The sequence below is a fragment of the Artemia sp. Qi Xiang Cuo genome, chromosome 4 (genome assembly GCF_049724085.1).
Source record: "Artemia sp. Qi Xiang Cuo chromosome 4, ASM4972408v1, whole genome shotgun sequence".
Classification (NCBI taxonomy): domain Eukaryota; kingdom Metazoa; phylum Arthropoda; class Branchiopoda; order Anostraca; family Artemiidae; genus Artemia; species Artemia sp. Qi Xiang Cuo.
In genome coordinates, this window is record NC_142797.1 from 90,613,577 (window position 1) to 90,620,597 (window position 7,021).

The following is a 7,021-nucleotide window of genomic DNA, read 5'->3' on the forward strand; positions in this document are numbered from 1 at the left end:
ACACACACAAAAACTTACACACACACAAAAACTTACACACACACACAAAAAATTACACAAACACACAAAAAAACTTACACACACAAAAAAACTTACACACACACACACACAAAAACTTAAACACACACAAACAATAACACAAACACAAAAACTTACACACACACACACACACAAAAACATACACACACACAAAAAATTAAAAACACACACACAAACAATTACACACACACACAAAAAATTACACACACATAAAAACTAACACACACATAAAAAATTGCAAGCCAATAAGAACATGCACAAAAAAAAATTCTTACACACACACAAAAACTTACACACACACAAAAAAACTTACACACACACAAAAATAATTGCACACACTAACAAAAACTTACACACACACAAAAAAACTTACACACACAAAAAAACTTACACAAAAAAAATTACACAAACAAAAAAATACTTACACACACAAAAAAAACTTACACACAAACAAAAACTAAAAGACACACACAAAAATAATTCAAACAAACACAATAATTACAAACAAACAAAACAACTAAAACACACACAACCTTTCTTAATGTCCCCCCTAAACCAATTTTACAACTTGAAGTGCTAATTCCTTTCACCCAAAACTATACTTTATGGCATTTTGAATACCCCAACACCAAGCAGACTATACACAACGAAGTGAAGAAAAAGTTCAAGTTCTCTTCTGAATTTTCTCGAAGAAAGGAAAAAAGTTATAATCCAATTCTAATTTTTTCCAAAGAAAATAAAAAATCTCCGACTTTTCTAATACATTCTAAGCATTGACATGCTAACGTATCCTAGAATTATAGAACTATAACGAAGTAATGCATAAAATATTCTTATTGAAATAACACCATGTAGAATATTAACATAAAAGACACTACACTACATACATTATTAGATACTATTAAAATTATTGAGCCACTTCGAACGTTTTTGATTCTGATCCATAAAATAAATCATTAGATTTTCTCTTGACACTAGAATTATTCACTTCTCTTAGTTCATAACCACTTGGAAAAGAATAATTATTCCATTTTGAGCCATATACAATTTTTACTGGGATGTCAAATATAGGTTCAGTACAAATTTAATCCTTGCAATTACTTAATTCATTGACCTTATGAACTTTGGTAGCAATAATGTTCACTTAAACTTTATTTTCCATTAATTCGTCTTGACATTCATTAGTGATATTGGCTGCCAATACTCTTTTTATTTTGACTGTGATTTCATTGTCTATTATCACATTATTTTTACAAGGGTAAAACTTCTGGCACGTTGACAAGATATGATTTATGATGCTGGTGCAGCAGTATGCATGTATTCTATTTCCTTTTGCTTTCATTCGAATACTAACACCAGAAAGATGACTATAAAATCTATCAGCAACTAACATGTTACCCGAACCAATAGCTATAAGTTTTCTCTTTTCATCAACTATTATTTTTATGTTAGTATTCTCTTTGAGTACTAACTTCTCTGAAAATGATACTTTCGTATATCCGCCAATTGACATACGGAAATTCTTGAGTACTCCAAAGGAATTTAACTCCTCACTTTCATGACAACGTAGGCATACATTCCCAATAAGATCTCCACAACTACTTTTTTCATAGTTCAAATATATCTCTTTGTCAGCATTCAAGGCAACGATGAATTTATCATGCATTCAAAAATTTTTTGAATAATTCATTTTCACTTCTTTTTAAATTTGATGTCGATGTTTAACCATTCAATGGATGAAAATTACTAATTTAATAAATGCATTTAACTAGATAGTCTAAATAACCTACCATGGAGTACCACTGGAAAAGCCACTTCCAATGTAAGAGAAAGCATAGAGTACGATTGCTATAGCAGTTAGCATTTTTCATGTTGACATAGATGGCAGCACACCTGCTCAGACACACACTCATAGTGAGAGACAGGCAAAAAATTAGGTTATTTTAAGGCTCACTAAGGTTAGGTTAGGTTAGGTGAGAGACAGGCAAAAAGTTAGGTGTATGCTTAGGTTAGGCTAGATTAAGTTAGGTTAGGTTAAGCTAGGTTAGGTTAGCCTACGTACGTGCGCGTACGTAGGATAACCTAACCTAACTTAATTTTGTGTGTGTGTCTTTATGTGTGTGTGTTTGGGTCAGTTTTTGTGTGTGTGTAAGTTTTTGTGTATTTGTTAGTTAGTTTGTTTGTGTAAGTTTTTTTTTTGTATGTTTTTGTGTGTGTGTATGTTTTTGTGTGTGTGTGTAAGTTTTTGTGTGTGATTTTTAGTTTTTGTGTGTGTGTGTATGTTTTTGTGTGTGTGTAAGTTTTTTTTGTGTGTGTAAGTTTTTTTGTGTCTTTGTAAGTTTTTGTGTGTGTTTGTAAGTTTTTTTGTGTTTGTAAGTTTTGTGTGTGTAGTTTTTGTGTGTACAATTTTTTTGTGTGTGTGTGTGTGTAAGTTTTTTGTGTGTAAGTTTCTGTGTGTTTGTAAGTTTTTGTGTGTGTGTGTAAGTTTTTGTTTGTGTGTAAGTTTTTGTGTGTGTTTGTAAGTTTTTGTGTGTGTGTAAGTTTTTGTGTGTGTGTAAGTTTTTGTGTGTGTGTGTAATTTTTTGTTGTGTGTGCAAGTTTTTGTGTGTGTGTAAGTTTTTTTGTGTGTGTGTAAGTTTTTGTGTGTGTGTGTGTAAGTTTTTGTGTATTGGTAAGTACGTATGTGTGTGTGTAAGTTTTTGTGTGTGTGTATTAATGTTTGTTTGTTTAAGTTTTTGTGTGTGTGTGTAAGTTTTTTTGTGTTTTTTTGTTTGTTTTTGTGTTTGTTAGTTTTTGTGTGTTTTTTTGTTTTTGTTTTTGTTTTAGTTTTTTTGTGTGTGTGTAAGTTTTTGTGTGTGTGTAAGTTTCGTTTGTGTGTGTGTGTGTTTGTTGTGTGTGTGTAAGTAAGTGCTTTGTTGGTGGCTTGTAAGTTTTTGTGTGTGTGTAATTTTGGTTGTGTGTGTAAGTTTTTGTGTGCGTGTAAGATTTTTTGTGTGTGTGTAAGTTTTTTGTGTGTGTGTAAGTTTTTGTGTGTGTGTATGTTCGTGTTTGTGTATAATTTTGTTTGTGTGTGTAAGATTTTTTGTGTGTGTAAGTTTTTGTGTGTGTATGTGTAATTTTTTGTGTGTGCGTTATAGTTTGTTTGTGCGTGTGTTTGTTTGTGTGGTTGTGTAAGTAGTTGTGTTTTTGCTAGTTTTTTTATGTGTTTAAGTTTTTGTTTTTGTGTGTGTAAGTTTTTTTTTTTTTTTTTTTTTTTTTTTTTGTTTAATTTTTTGTATGTTTTTATTTTTCTGTGTGAGAGTTAGATTTTTTGTCTGTGTGAGTTTTTGTTTTTTTGTGTAAGTTTTTTGTTTTTTTGTAATTTCGTTTGTGTGGGTTTAAGTTTTTGTGTGTGTTTAAGGTTTTGTGCGATTGTGCAATTGTTTGTCTTCGTTGTAGTTTTTGTGTGTGTGTATGTTTGTGTGTGGGGGTTAGTTTTTGTGTGTGTGTAGTTTTTTGCTTTCATGCATGTTTTTTGTGTGTGTGTAAGTTTTTGTAAGTGTGTGTAAGTTTTTTGTGTGTGTGTTTAAGCTTTTTGTGTTTGTTTGTAATATTTTGTTTTTGTGTGTGTTATTTTTTTTGTGTGTTTGTTATTTTTATTGTGTGTTTATTTTTTTTGGTTGTGTGTAATTTTTTTTGTGTGTGTATGTAAGTTTTCTTGTGTGTGTCTGTAAGTTTTTGTGTGTGTGTAAGTTTTTTTTGTGTGTGGTAAGTTTTTGTGTTGTGTGTAAGTTTTTGTGTGTGTGTTATTTTTTGTGTGTGTGTGTTATTGTTTGAGTGTGTGTGAAATTTTTAGTGAGTGTGTGTTTAACTTTGTGTGTGTGTGTGTAAGTTTTTTTGTGTGTTTAAGGTTGTTTTTTTTTGTAAGTTTTTTTGTTTGTGTTTATTTTTTTTTTGTTTGTTTGTAAGTTGATTTTTGTGTTTTAATTTTTTTGTGTGTGTAAGTTTTTTTTGTTTTTTTGTAAGTTTTTTTGTGATTTTTATTATTATTTTGTTTGCTAAATTTTTTTTTTGTGCGTTATAGTTGTGGGTTGTGTTTGTTATTTTTTTTTTGTGTGTAAATTGGTTTGTGTTTGTAAGTTTTTTTGTGTGTATGTGGAAGTTTTTGTGTGTGTGTAAGTTTTTGTGTGTGTGTGTGTGTGTGTATGATTTTGGGTGTGTGTGTAAGTTTTTTTGTGTGTGTGTGTAAGTTTTTGTGTGTGTGTAAGTTTTTTGTGTGTGTGTAAGTTTTTGTGTGTGTGTAAGTTTTTGTGAGCGTCTGAGTTTTTACTGACCTTCAGTTGTTGCGATTTTAAAACTTCCGCTTTTGTTTCAGCCAATCGTGTTTAACAAAAAAAAACAATGGAATTATATACTAATGTTCTAGCATATCCCTAAAAATAATGAACGCTTAACAAAATAAAGCATAAGATATTTTTAATGAAATAACGACATGTAGAATATTAATATATAAATATGTTAAATACATTATTATACATTATTAGTAAATTTGCGCTTCACTTTCCATCAATTCATCTTTATATTCATTGATGATATTGTCTGATAATGTCCTTTTTATTCTGCCTGCGATTTCACTGTCTATTTTAACATTGTTTGTACACAGATAACAATTTTGGCACGTAGACAAGATATGATTAATGACATTAGTGCATGAGTATGCTTGTCTTCTTCTTGTCCTCTTTAAAATGGTTATGCCGGAAAGATGACGATAGGATGTATCAACAGGTAATGTGTTACCAGCAACAGTAGCAAGGAGTTGTCCCCGATCATCGACAATTATTTTTATGTTTGCAATCTCTTTGAGCACTAATTTCTCTGGTGATGTTACTCTCGCATATCCACCGTTTGCACGATTGAAATTCTTGGGTACTCCAAAGAAATCTAACTTCTTGCTGTCATGACAACGCATGCATACATTTCCAATAGTTTTACCGCTTGCACTCGTTTCATAGTTCAGGTATTTCTCCTTGTCAGCATTCAACACAACGATGATTTTATCATGTGCACATAATGTTGTTTGTATTAATGGATTCGACCTACGACCATGTCGTATAACCGTCGGTCTGTTTGAACCGGCCACTGGAGTCGCTTCACCCCTTCTTATCTTCTTAATGGGTAGGGGGAGCTCTGGAAAATCCTAAGAAAAAAAAGTTTGTTTTCCATGAAAAAATATTGAATGAGAACCATCAGTCCTCATCAATAGTATGAATAAGAATAAGTTTTTAAAATTTAAATTAAAATTTTCATTATATGTTTCTGATATGATTTAGAGGTGTAAAAAAAAGTTGAAAAAAAAATGTCAGAAAAAGACAAGTTAAAAAAAAACTGAAAAAAAGTTTAAAAAAAACCGTCAGAAAAAAAAAGTTAAAAAAAAAGTTAAAAAAAAAATTGGTCACTACAAACATTGTTTCATGACATTCTAAAAGATGTAATAAAAAAGTTTAAAAAAAGTTAAAAAGAAGCTAAAAAAAAAGTTTAAAAAAAAGTTTAAAAAAAAGCTAAAAAAAAAGTTAAAAAAAAATTAAAAAAAAGTTAAAAAAAAGTTAAAAAAAGTTAAAAAAAAATGTTAAGGGGGGTCAGAGGGAGGGGATTGGAGGAAAAGGGGTTGGATTGAGGGGGTTGGATGGAGGAGGGTTGGAGGGAGGGGTTGGAGGGATGGGGATGGACGATTGTGGCACTTTGGGCCGGTGGGGAACGAATGTGGGGCCGGTGGGGAACTTTGGTCCGGAATAAAAAAATAGGTATGATTTAACTCATGTGCTAAGCTCGCAAGCCATTTAAATACAGTGTTTACATACTTTTCTTTTCTTGTTTCGATATTGCCCTTTACCAACCTCTGAAGATCCAGGTTAAAAAAATATTTAAAAATCTGTTAACTAGAATAAGGTCTGTATAAATTTTAGTAGAATTAATTTCTTTACCCACTATGAATATAAAAGAATAACTTACTTCTTGTGTGTAGCTTTCGACAATATTCCTTTTATTTGATTGCATCATTATATCTCGAATGCCAATTCTGAACTGAGAAGATAACAAATTGTCAGAGTTTTTAGATCCGTATTCAAGGTCAAACATAAGTCAATCACATCTAACAATTAAAAGGTAGCAGACAGATAGGAAGTTACTATAGTATAAAGGAATCATCACGCTCTTTGAACAGAAACATCACGAATTTTCATGGTGGTTGAATTCCGGTGATTACACTGCCTGCTTGTATTGGCAGGAGCACTGTCCGCTACTTATCATTATAAATATATGGTGGGACTGCCCGCTTGAAACTGTTGTAGCTATATAGGGGGACTGCCCGCTTGAAACTGTTGTAGCTATACTACTTACTCTTTTAAAATACATAAACTGCAGAGATTCCAGCTGTTTTACCGTAGTAGTCACCCACAATTCACAGCCATAATGGGCAACAGGTAGGACTTTGGTCATAAAAAGGAACTCGTTCATCTTCATATTTTTTATTCCCGTGCTTTGTTTTTGTCGAATTAGGGCAGAAGCAGCTGCCTTACCGCGTGAAATCATGAATTTAATGAGCTCGGTCCAATTACCATTTGCTGTTACCATGAATCCTATATATTTATACTTTGGGGTCAGTTTTATTGCGTCATCTTTAAAAGTAAATGAATAATCCTGAAGTCCATTGAGCTTCCTACTTATGAAGATGAAAATATCTGTATTAGATGCGTTCAGCTTCAACTTCTTCGATTCTAGGAAAGCTTCAGATAAATTCATAAGAGTTTGGAGCTCCTCTGCTGATTTGGCTACTAAAGTTGTGTCGTCAACGAACAGCAAAAAAGAAAATAGGGTATTCGCTAGTGATACAACTGGGGCCGATCTCATTTCAAGAAATTCTGTAAAATTATTGATATACAGACTAAAAAGTTTTGGTGACAACATGCGTTCTTGGTGAACTCCTCTGAAGGTTCTGAATGGCCTA